At 47.6% G+C, this 11,011-nt stretch overlaps 1 long non-coding RNA gene across 1 annotated transcript; it reads left to right on the top strand.

Moving 5' to 3' along the window:
* Positions 1-4,428: 4,428 nt before the first annotated feature.
* Positions 4,429-8,238, top strand: LOC129387045 (uncharacterized). The gene is made up of 2 exons (XR_008614359.2): positions 4,429-5,291; positions 5,924-8,238. It is a non-coding gene; the product is annotated as an uncharacterized lncRNA (long non-coding RNA).
* The last annotated feature ends 2,773 nt before the right edge of the window (positions 8,239-11,011 follow it).

Raw genomic sequence — 11,011 nt, 5'->3', positions numbered from 1 at the left:
AAAAAGGACTTTCTAGACATTCTTCGTCTTCAGATGCACCTTGTTACGTTTCGCCTACGACGCGCGGTATAGCCGGCGCGGATGCAACGGACGCCGGGGCTTCGTTCAAAGCGGCGGACATTTTGGCCCGTTCGGAGCTCCCGCAAAGCCTCCCCGCCAAGCGCGTCCAGGCGTGTTTCAGTGCCACGTGTCTTCGTGTGTGCGTGTGTGTGTGTGTGCCCACGCTTGTCAAAGCGCGGCAGCCGGAGAGAGGAGCTCCCCAAGTGTGAAGCGAGGAGGTCTGATCGGCGTCGGGTTGGCGGATGCGTCACTACACTCGTCTCAACCTGTCTCTCAGCGTGTCCGTGCCCAGTCACGTGCGCATCTGACGAGACGTTCCTCCTTGCCCTCAGCTGCGAGACTATAAAAGCAGCTGCCCCCCGGACGCCGAGGGAGGCTCCGATTTCCTCTGTCGAGTAACGTGCTCTCCCGTCTCTCCACTTCGGTCGACCTGACCGCCCGCTCTTTTGCGATGCTAGAATAAACAAGTTGTTCTGTTACCAGTCGACTCATGCTTTGCCGGGACCTTCGGATGCGTCCAGTTGTGCCCCAGGCCGCCAGGCCAACGCTACCCTTGGGGCTTGCGACCCATTTGCAACAACGGGCGTCAGCACTGAGGTTTCCAACACTCGTGCCAGCGCCGAGATTACAACAACTCGTGCCAGCGGTGCGATTTCCAACAGCTGGTTGCCAGCGGTGAGATCGCGACAACGGAGGCCAGCAGCGAAGGTATGCGGTTGACTGTATGCTGAGCAGCACAACGACCATCCGGGAGCAGTGCAACGAGCCCTGTGTGATGACTGGTTGCCTGCAGCGGAACGACTGCGCTGAATTCTTGGCTGCGAGGTTTGGTGAGTGCGGGACTTTCTTCTTCTGAGTTTTGCCAGGCTTTTGTTAGTGTCAGAAACAGAGCTGGTAATTGTGGTTGTCGTTGCTGCCGGGTTAGTTTGCGGCAAGACAATAGAAGGCAGTAGAGAAAGCAGCATTCAGAGCAGCCATGTATTTGAAGTCGTTGCGCAAACCGAAATTGCTGGAGCTTGCAAGAGAGTTGGGTCTGGATGTCTCAGACAAACTCAGAAAACCAGAACTGCTAAGGGCTATTCTTGAGTTAGAAGCTGAGGATGACGAGCTGTCGGAATGCCTTGAGACCATTGAGGAGAGGGAGACGGCAAAAAGACAGGAGCGCGAACGAAAAGAACAGAAAGAAAAAGAAGAGCGTGAACGTAAAGAACAGATAGAACGAGAGCAACAAGAGAAAGAAAGAGAGCGCGACCGTCAACACGCTTTGGAAATGAAGCGTCTCGAGTTAGAGATGGAACGCGCTCGTAATGGAAGTCAGGCACACGGTGCAGGAGAACGAGTATTGTTCAAAATGACTGACCTGATGCGGCCGTTTAAGCTTGGAGAGGACATTGGTTTGTTCCTGGTTAACTTTGAGCGAACGTGCGAGAAGCAGGGGTTCTCTCGGGAAACGTGGCCACAGCGCTTGCTCACTTTGTTACCCGGCGAGGCGGCCGACGTAGTCGCTCGCTTGGAGAGAGAGGAGGCAGAGGATTTCGACAAAGTGAAATCGAGTCTGCTAAAAAAGTACAGGCTGTCAGCGGAGGCGTTCCGTCGGAAGTGCCGGGAAAATGAGAAAGGCAGAAGTGAGTCGTATACAGAGTTTGCCTACAGGCTAATGTCAAACATGCAGGAGTGGCTCAAAGAAGAGAAAGCGTTTGGTGACCACGAGAAAGTTCTGCAGTGTTTCGGGCTGGAACAGTTTTATAGTCGGTTACCTGAGAACGTGCGGTACTGGGTCTTGGATAGGCCAGACGTTAGTACGGTGGCTAGAGCCGCTGAGCTAGCCGAAGAGTTTGTGACGCGTCGGGCTCGTGGAGCTAAGGACGGTCAAAAGGGTGAATTTGGCTCCAAGTTTGAGAGGCCGAAGTTCACGCCCATGAGAGCACAGGGGGACAGACGTAGTGCGGATGCGAGTGAAAGCACTCCGACCGAACGTAAGGAGATGGCGGCAACCGAAGCCGAACGCAGAAAGCGGTTCGAGACGAGGCAAGCGCGCGTTTGTTATACGTGCCAGAAGCCGGGTCACTTTTCGGCGCAGTGTCCAGAAACAAAAACAAAAGTCGTGTTTTTGTCATTATGCAGCTCTGACGAGAACATGAAGCTTCTCGAGCCTTACATGAGAGACCTCCTCGTGAACGGGAAAGAGTGCCGAGTGCTTCGCGATTCCGCAGCTACAATGGATGTAGTTCACCCCTCTTACGTAGAACCCGATATGTTCACGGGCGAGTGCGCATGGACCAAGCAAGCAGTGGAAGCTCATAGCGTGTGTCTGCCCGTAGCAAAAGTGCTTATTGAAGGACCTTTCGGAGCACTTGAGACGGAGGCCGCAGTGTCATCTATGCTGCCCCCCCAGTACCCGTACCTATTTTCGAACAGGTCCGATCACCTCCTGCGCGAGAAGGGGCTTTTGTTTGGTGAGGCTAGCGTTCAGGCCTTAACCAGATCAAAGGTTCGCGAGCTCGCTGCAAAGGCGGTAGTTGCGGGACCGACGTTGTCGAACAATGAGAAAGGGTCAGAGGCGCAGCAAGCTGATATTCAGAGCGCGTCCGAACTGAATAAAATTGAGCCTGTAGCGTTAAAGGCACCAGATACTGGAGAGGAAATTCCCGATGCGGGAAAGTTAGAAGAGCTATCTGCAGATTTGCTCATCGCGCCTACGTCAGATGGACTTAATAGGTTGCTAAAAGTCAGCCGGTCGGCTTTGATAGCCGAACAAAAGAAGGATGGCAGCCTAGAAAACATCCGCTGCATTGTCAAGGAAGGTATCGCCAAGAAAAATGCTCGCTTTGTGGAAAGAGGTGGAGTCCTGTACCGGAAGTATCTAGACCGCAGGGGAGTGGAGTTCGATCAGCTGATCGTGCCTCAGTGCTACCGTCAGGATCTGTTGCGCTTGTCGCATGGGGGTTCGTGGTCCGGACACCTAGGAGTTAAGAAAACTAAGGACCGTCTCTTGCAAGAGTACTATTGGCCAGGGTGTTTTCGGGACGCAGACCACTTTGTGAAGACATGTGACACCTGTCAGCGGGTGGGCAAACCAGGGGACAAATCGAGGGCGCCGTTGAAGTTGGTACCTATCATTACGGAGCCTTTTAGACGGCTCGTTATTGATACAGTGGGACCTCTGCCGGTAACAACCACGGGGTACAGACACATTTTGACTGTGATCTGCCCAGCGACAAAGTTCCCTGAAGCAGTGCCGCTTAAAGAACTCAGCTCAGTTGAGATAGTCAATGCACTACTGTCCATATTTGCGCGAGTTGGTTTTCCTGCGGAAATCCAATCAGATCAGGGCACAGTGTTTACTAGCGCTTTGACGACAGCCTTTCTCGAAAGGTTCGGGGTAAAGCTGTTACACAGCTCAGTGCACCACCCCCAGTCGAATTCCGTTGAGAAGCTCCACTCCGTCATGAAGCGCGTGTTGAGAGCATTGTGTTTTGAACATCAAACTGACTGGGAGCTGTGTCTGCCTGGGGTGATGTTTGCATTATGGACCGCGCCGCATGCGGCTACGGGGTTTTCGCCAGATGAGCTGGTGTACGGTCGCTCGCTGCGATCTCCGCTTCGCATGCTTCGAGACGGATCACTGCCCTCTCCAATGGCTGCAGACCATCTCTTCCACAAATGGCCGCCTCCTGCGCTGGAGCCTCGCTTTGCAACAACATTCCTTTGAGGTGCGTTACAAAAAGGGGAGTCTCAACGGTAACGCCGATGGCTTAAGTCGAAGCCCCTAACGTGGGAATCAGCCTCAAAATTGTTTGTTACTGATGTTTTTCTTCCTGAGGCAGGATTTTTAACATATTGCTTTTGTGTAGTGTTTCAAAGTGATGATGTGCTTTCTAGTGCAATTTTCCGATTTGTGGACGCGTTCTGAGTGCTGCTAAACTACTGTAAGGAACTAGGCAGTAGTATAAAAGGGGAAAGAGCCTGGCAGGGCTTAGTGAGGGTTGTGCCGTGCTTGCTGACTGAGCGGTTGAGTTTCGGCGTAGTTCTAACGCTTGCCGGGAACGAGAACAAAAATGTCAACTCTCCCGAAGTCACTTTGCAGTGTCCTGTGTGAACCTGAACGAGGCCTTCTCTGTGCGCTGCGCTCAAGAAACGCCGAAGGACGACCGACTTCGGTTATGAGCATCATCAAGCGACATCCCTCCGGACAGCGGATGCAGTCCCCTGACCATCGGGATCTCCTTCCCCCGGCGGGGCGGTCGGTTACGTTTCGCCTACGACGCGCGGTATAGCCGGCGCGGATGCAACGGACGCCGGGGCTTCGTTCAAAGCGGCGGACATTTTGGCCCGTTCGGACCCACGAAACACAGAACCTCTTAAAAACTTCTTGAAACGGCTACAAACGGCTATAGACGTCTTGGTCTATGACAAGACTGAAGATAGAATTTCTTCTAAACATAACCTCCGCACTTGGAATATGCTAGTATATATTCTATCTGCGGCAAAACCCACTACTGGTGTCACTAGAGTGTGTTTTGGTAAACACATTCAGAATGTCTAACTCAAGAACTTTTCTAGATCTTTTTGTCTAAAAGTGCATAAAATGCCAAACGACGTGTTAAAAGTGCGGTTACCGTCGGCCGTCGGCGTTAGCGAATAAAAGACGCCACAGACAAATCGAACTCGTTGGAAGCAACATAAGTTAATTGGCTTTGATATTAAATAATTTCGCATCAGAACTTCAACAATCAAGGGAGTGTTATTGTTTTCCATACGGGGCGCGCACACGACGCCAGGAAGCCATTCTATGCTCGCGCAGCAGGTATACTGATAGCAGCAGGAGCGAAACGCCGGCGTTGCACAGCGGTGTCACAGAGCCACCGCGCTGCGATCACTTCGGCGACACAATCCAAATTTGTCGGACATCTGATTCTGTGCTGGAAACACTGGGAGGCAGGAAGTTTGAAAAAACGGCCACTGCCGCTCCCAATGTCTCGGTCGTGGGTTCGTTATGCCACTTGTGCGTCATTCAAAGCCGTTCTGTACATTTATACTGGATATTAATTGGAGTCATTTAGCTGTGCTGATTCTGCTTGCCGTGTGTTTTGCATCAGTGCTTCGTGACATCGGCTGTATTGCGTGTTTTCGCCGACGGCTTACTACCACAATGGCGTGATCTGCGTTCGCCGCCTTCGTGTCTCGGTGCGTCTTTGTATACGTCGCACGTTCGGACAACACTTTTTCCGGTAAGTGAAATACATTGCACTTCGTTTTTCGTCAACAATGTGAATATTTTTAGGTGTTACCCGCGACAATTCTTGATATATGGGCTCTTCTGCCCTGCGAGTTTTCGTCATTACTTTTATGTGAGGGTTCATCTTGTGTTTAGCCGTTCAGCACTACCGCGCTCCACGACTTTCGCAACACCAGTCAGAACTTTGCCCTGCTTGTTAGTCTTTGTGGTTAACGTAGCACGAACCAACCGAAAGGAGTGCATTCGAAGACGACGCGCTGGCTGTAATGCTGAACCAGACTGAACTCGCCCTATTTTGTGTCTTTTTGTTCTTGCGTGTGCGCGCGTGTGTGTCAGTGACTGCAGTTTGTAGCGTTCCCACTTTATAGCAAAACAAAAATATAACGGCAATGTTTACTTCATCTATACAATTCCAAATTAAATCGTCTGCTGATGTACAAATTTCACTTGTGTTCTAAATAAGCAGCAAAACCTTTAACCTAGTAGGTGCTTCATCTGGGAGTGAAAACACGACAACTTGGCATTTATTAATGAATGACTGTGACTGGGTCACCTTATTTGTAATTGCAAATCTGCCTTTCAACTGACTTGATGCTATCTTATTTTGTTCCTTTCACTATATAGACGGCTGGACATCCTTCTTGTACCTTGGCGCTAGCTGGATGACGGGACCTCATCATGATAAGCCAATGTACTGTACCCTCTCTGGTCCTCCCAGTGCTTTTTATATGGGTTAAGGCCAGGTAGCGCTTCGTGGTAAAATAGCTAGTTGGTGTCTCACAAATGGGCATTTTTTTCTTTTTGCATTGGTCCATTATAAACTGCCACTATTATAACCAATTTCTCAGTGCCAGTGTACATACGCAGTTCTAGTAATAATTAGTTTCCCTAAGCCTTACAAAATGTACCTGTAGGTAGTCATTGCTATGTAAGAACTCAAAAATTAAGTCTGCTGTGTCATACAAGTATACCATACATAAGTAAAAATTTGCTACAGCAGTGTACATTACACCTTGCTTCCCTAATGCACAAATGTTTTCAAGCCAGTATTTGATTAGATTGGTATTCTAAATGTTTTCTGTGTGATTTAGTTTCTTTACGGGAATTTACTGTACAGCATCAGCAAGCAGTCTAATTTAAGATTTATGTGTGCTGTAAAAGGTGTGCTTTGCCGCTAGAATTGATAAAACATGGGTCGAGGCTTCCATACAAGGACAAACTTCAATTTCGCTCTACCACCATCAGCACTTGGCTGGCGCTTGCAAAATGAATCACATCAGGTAGCTTGTGCCAGACTGTTTTTAACCTTATTGTGAGGAGATCACAAAGTGATGTGTGGAGGCGCCTGCGTCTGAGATGTAGATTGCGCTGCAACATATGTGCATGTAGAACAGGCATGATGCTGAGGGTTCCAGCAGTTTGCTGAGGTGCTTTTAAAATTTTTTCATAACTGCAATTTTACCTGTGCTGTTTTTTATCACCTATTTCAATAATATCATTGGAGGTGTTATCAGAATTTAGCAATCTATTTGCCCTAGCCCATTAGCCTGCCACATTTGCCTTTTCACTAGGTGGGAAATTATTCAGCATGGACCATTACTTGAATACACCTTTTTGTGTGCAGTGGCTTCTCAATTGCGAGTCAACATAGATTCTCAGAATTACCTGAGGCTATAGATGCACTGATGAATTTGCTACCTATATGAATAACTTTACACTTTCTTGCGCAAACAGCATGTTAACACTTCCAAGACAGTGGGCAATGTTATCGTTTGATCACATCATGAGATACTTTCAATTTTGTATGACGCATCATCCAAGGTGTTGCATCATTTGTGTGAGGTATTGCCCTAATCCAATTAGGGTCACATGAAAATATATCAACAAAAGTGATTGATCCAGCTAGGAGTGTTGCTTTGGAAAAATACTTTATCACCAGTCCTCCTTTGCACGCTACCTGCTTACTGTGTACTGTGTCATGTTTAAGTTTGAAAGAAAGGCAACAGCTAGGCAGCGCAAAATGCCAAACTTGCTTTTAGTTCAACAATTTAAAACGCTATTTAACTTTTTAATTAAGTTAGTATCTCATTTACCTGCAGAGTGAATTACTGTTTTAAACTGATCATATTTTGCAGGAAGCTTCTCAGAATTGTGTGACAGGTTGATGAGTGGCTTTTTAGCCACAAAACAGCATAAAATAATTTAAAGGCTGACTCTGCTATGCAACTTAATGACTATATGCCAGGAACAAGGTCTCCGAGTTGTGGCGCTGGCTGACATTCCCAGGGTTCTACTAGAACACATAAATACCCAAGAAAGTGGATGGGAAAACGACGCCGCTGTAGCTCAATTGGTAGAGCATAGCACGCGAAATGCGAAGTTTGTGGGTTCGGTTACCACCTGCGGCAAGGTGTTTTTTCATCCACTTTAGTTTTCATTAATTTATCGTTTCTTTATTTCATTTATTAAGCACAAGTAATTTCCCCTATGTTGTCCTTGGTGTCAGTGTTTGTTGGCTTCTTATGATAGGAAATATACTAGTCATTTTAAACATCATCGCAAACATACCTTAAGATACCCGTAATTTAAGAGAAAGGAGTGCTTAAATTTATTTTTATTGTGAGCCAGACTTCTTACTTAGCACATATTACTAATTGAAGTTCCAATTTCAATATTCCCATTTCCTCCCTCACCTTTTTTCCCCTCTTCTGTGCAGGTATTGCTTGCCTATGTCTACAAGAACCGTCACGCGTGGCCTGTGACAGCAAGCTTTTGTGGGCAGCAAGTGCTCTCCTACGAAGGCTGGCCTACTCTGGCAGCGGCAGCAATCATCTTCAAGATTTATCCATGATCACCTTTGCTGCTATTTGTCACTCTTGTTGATTACACTTTCTGCATCTTTTCTAATTTATTAGGTAATAAAGTATGAGTATGTGACATGGCGTGAAGTTGATGTCTTGCTGCATTTTCGCGTGCAATCATCTTTTATGCATGAAAAGCTCATCATACAGTTTATGAAAAAAAATAACAGCATATTATGATTTATCTTTCAGTTCTGGTAACATGCAATGTACAAGGAATTCACTAATGGATGGTATGCCAAAGAACGGGCCATTATTTCTGCGTGATGCTGTGCAAGCATGTGGCGTTACTTACAAGAGGCACCCACAAAGTAAGTTACAATTTACATTTAAATGAAGCATGGACATCAGAAAAAATATATTTATATTCCTAGTTAGAGTGGTTCGCAGAGTTTTTCCAGATGTGTACTATCCATTATTTTTTAACTCATTGCAGCACAGTGTTCTGTTTCGTATACTGGTGTAAGGCTATTGTGCCCCCTGTAGCTGAAACCAGGATGTAATTTTTGCCTGAACTGCAGCATCACTGACAAAATGTTTCTTTGCTAGAACCTATTTCAATTTGGTGGAGACCCAGCAGGGCGAAGTTTTGTCAATAATGACGTGTTTCACGCAGAGATGTTCTTGTTTAGGTCAATGGGTGAACATCGGAATGATATCAGCATACAACACAGATCTTGTTTTATTTGCAAAATAATTCTGACAGGCGGCATTCAATTAATTGGTCTAATTAAAAAGCACTAATTGACCAATGAGACTGTACTACACCATTCCCATGGTTCACATCTGGAAAAACTACCTGTGCATCACTCTATCCGACAACATAAACTTTTTTTCTGATGTCCATGCCTCGTTTAAAATAAATTGTAACTGTGGGCAAACGTCGTGCTACTGTAACAGCTGCCGCAAAAATTTGAGGGAATGTCTAATAAAAGTCTTCAGTTGTTCTTGCCAAGCTGTCCATTAGCCAACTTTTAGCGTAACGTTAGCAGGGCTTACTGAAGTACTTCTAGACGTCCATGGCTACAAAATGTCTTGATCAAGACAGCTACTAGGCTTTTGAATTAGCCGTTCAAGACATCTTTTAGACATCAAATAGCTGCTTGCGTGTTTCGTGGGGAGCTCCCGCAAAGCCTCCCCGCCAAGCGCGTCCAGGCGTGTTTCAGTGCCACGTGTCTTCGTGTGTGCGTGTGTGCCCACGCTTGTCAAAGCGCGGCAGCCGGGGAGAGGAGCTCCCCAAGTGTGAAGCGAGGAGGTCTGATCGGCGCCGGGTTGGCGGATGCGTCACTACACTCGTCTCAACCTGTCTCTCAGCGTGTCCGTGCCCAGTCACGTGCGCATCTGACGAGACGTTCCTCCTTGCCCTCAGCTGCGAGACTATAAAAGCAGCTGCCCCCCGGACGCCGAGGGAGGCTCCGATTTCCTCTGTCGAGTAACGTGCTCTCCCGTCTCTCCACTTCGGTCGACCTGACCGCCCGCTCTTTTGCGATGCTAGAATAAACAAGTTGTTCTGTTACCAGTCGACTCATGCTTTGCCGGGACCTTCGGATGCGTCCAGTTGTGCCCCAGGCCGCCAGGCCAACGCTACCCTTGGGGCTTGCGACCCATTTGCAACAACGGGCGTCAGCACTGAGGTTTCCAACACTCGTGCCAGCGCCGAGGTTCAAACAACCTGCAACTTCTGACCAAGCATGGGCGACGCTGGCCAAAAGATCGAGTTCCGTCAGTTTGCCCTTAATCAGGTTCCTAGCCATGTCAATTCCATTTGTGCCAAGTGTAATTTTTCTTCTATAAATGCAAGCTTTTTCATTGCCCATTTTTATTATTAGAGATCATTCATCCTCATGCAAACAAAGGTCAACCGATTCTTCGCTGATACTTAATACCAGTCACTGTCTAGTAACCTAACATATCTGTAGCAGTATCTTCTAGTGTATGTTGACATGCACAATTCATCTCCTGAAATAGCTGATGCAGCATCGGCATGTGTCTTGCATTAATTTATGCACCATTTTACTTTTCTTGATGTTTTTAGCCTTCAATGCTTGCAGAGCAGAGTGGCTTCTCTCTTGAATGAAAGCTTTCTCATTTTCCATATTCCTAGTCTCGTTGATGATTGCTCTTCTTCCTCGATAGCCTGGGTCTTTGCGCAAGCTACACTGAAGTGATTGATTGCAGAATCTGGTTTTGCTACCCCACTTGGTTGTGGTAACTGTGTTACGTTTGTCGGATGTGGGGGCCTGGTCAGTTGCATTGGTAAGCAGTCCCTCGAGGTAAGCATTTGCTCCTACAGTCCGCAAAGTGACATAGACTCCCAGTGAACACACACCGCAACTGGTGCTCCCCGTTCGTACTGGCCTGCTGCAGCCATAGGCAAATTGTGCTTGTGGCCTACCTCGGCCATGATTTGCTCAAAACGGAGACCAGCATATGTGCTTACATGGTTTGAAGTGTATGAAGTTGATAGCCGTATGGGTGGAAAGGCCCACAAGAATGGCATGCCGAAAGTGATGCCTACAAAAACGACTTGTCCACATTGAGACAAAGTGGGACACAAAGTGTGAGCCACACATTAGCGGCCTTCGAAAGAAAATAAATGTGCAGGTTGGAAAGGAGTTAACGCTAAAATGCCGGGTAGTCCATGTCGCTGTGTTGGTTGCGGCAGCAGATGCCTGCATCACCTGATTGCTTCGCAATGGAAGTTGCTCATCTTCAACGGCAACTGTTGGTTCGAACAGGTGCGAGGCTCTGTCCAATCTGTTTGTACCGCTGGTTCTCGCTCGTTACCAGACCACCACATGCGACAAAGGCAAGCATTACGCCTGTAAGATGGTTCATAGCCAATGTATTG

This window comes from Dermacentor andersoni, chromosome 2 (assembly GCF_023375885.2).
Source record: "Dermacentor andersoni chromosome 2, qqDerAnde1_hic_scaffold, whole genome shotgun sequence".
NCBI classification, from domain to species: domain Eukaryota; kingdom Metazoa; phylum Arthropoda; class Arachnida; order Ixodida; family Ixodidae; genus Dermacentor; species Dermacentor andersoni.
Note: the sequence above shows the minus strand (reverse complement) of the source record. Positions and strands in the feature narration are given on the sequence as shown.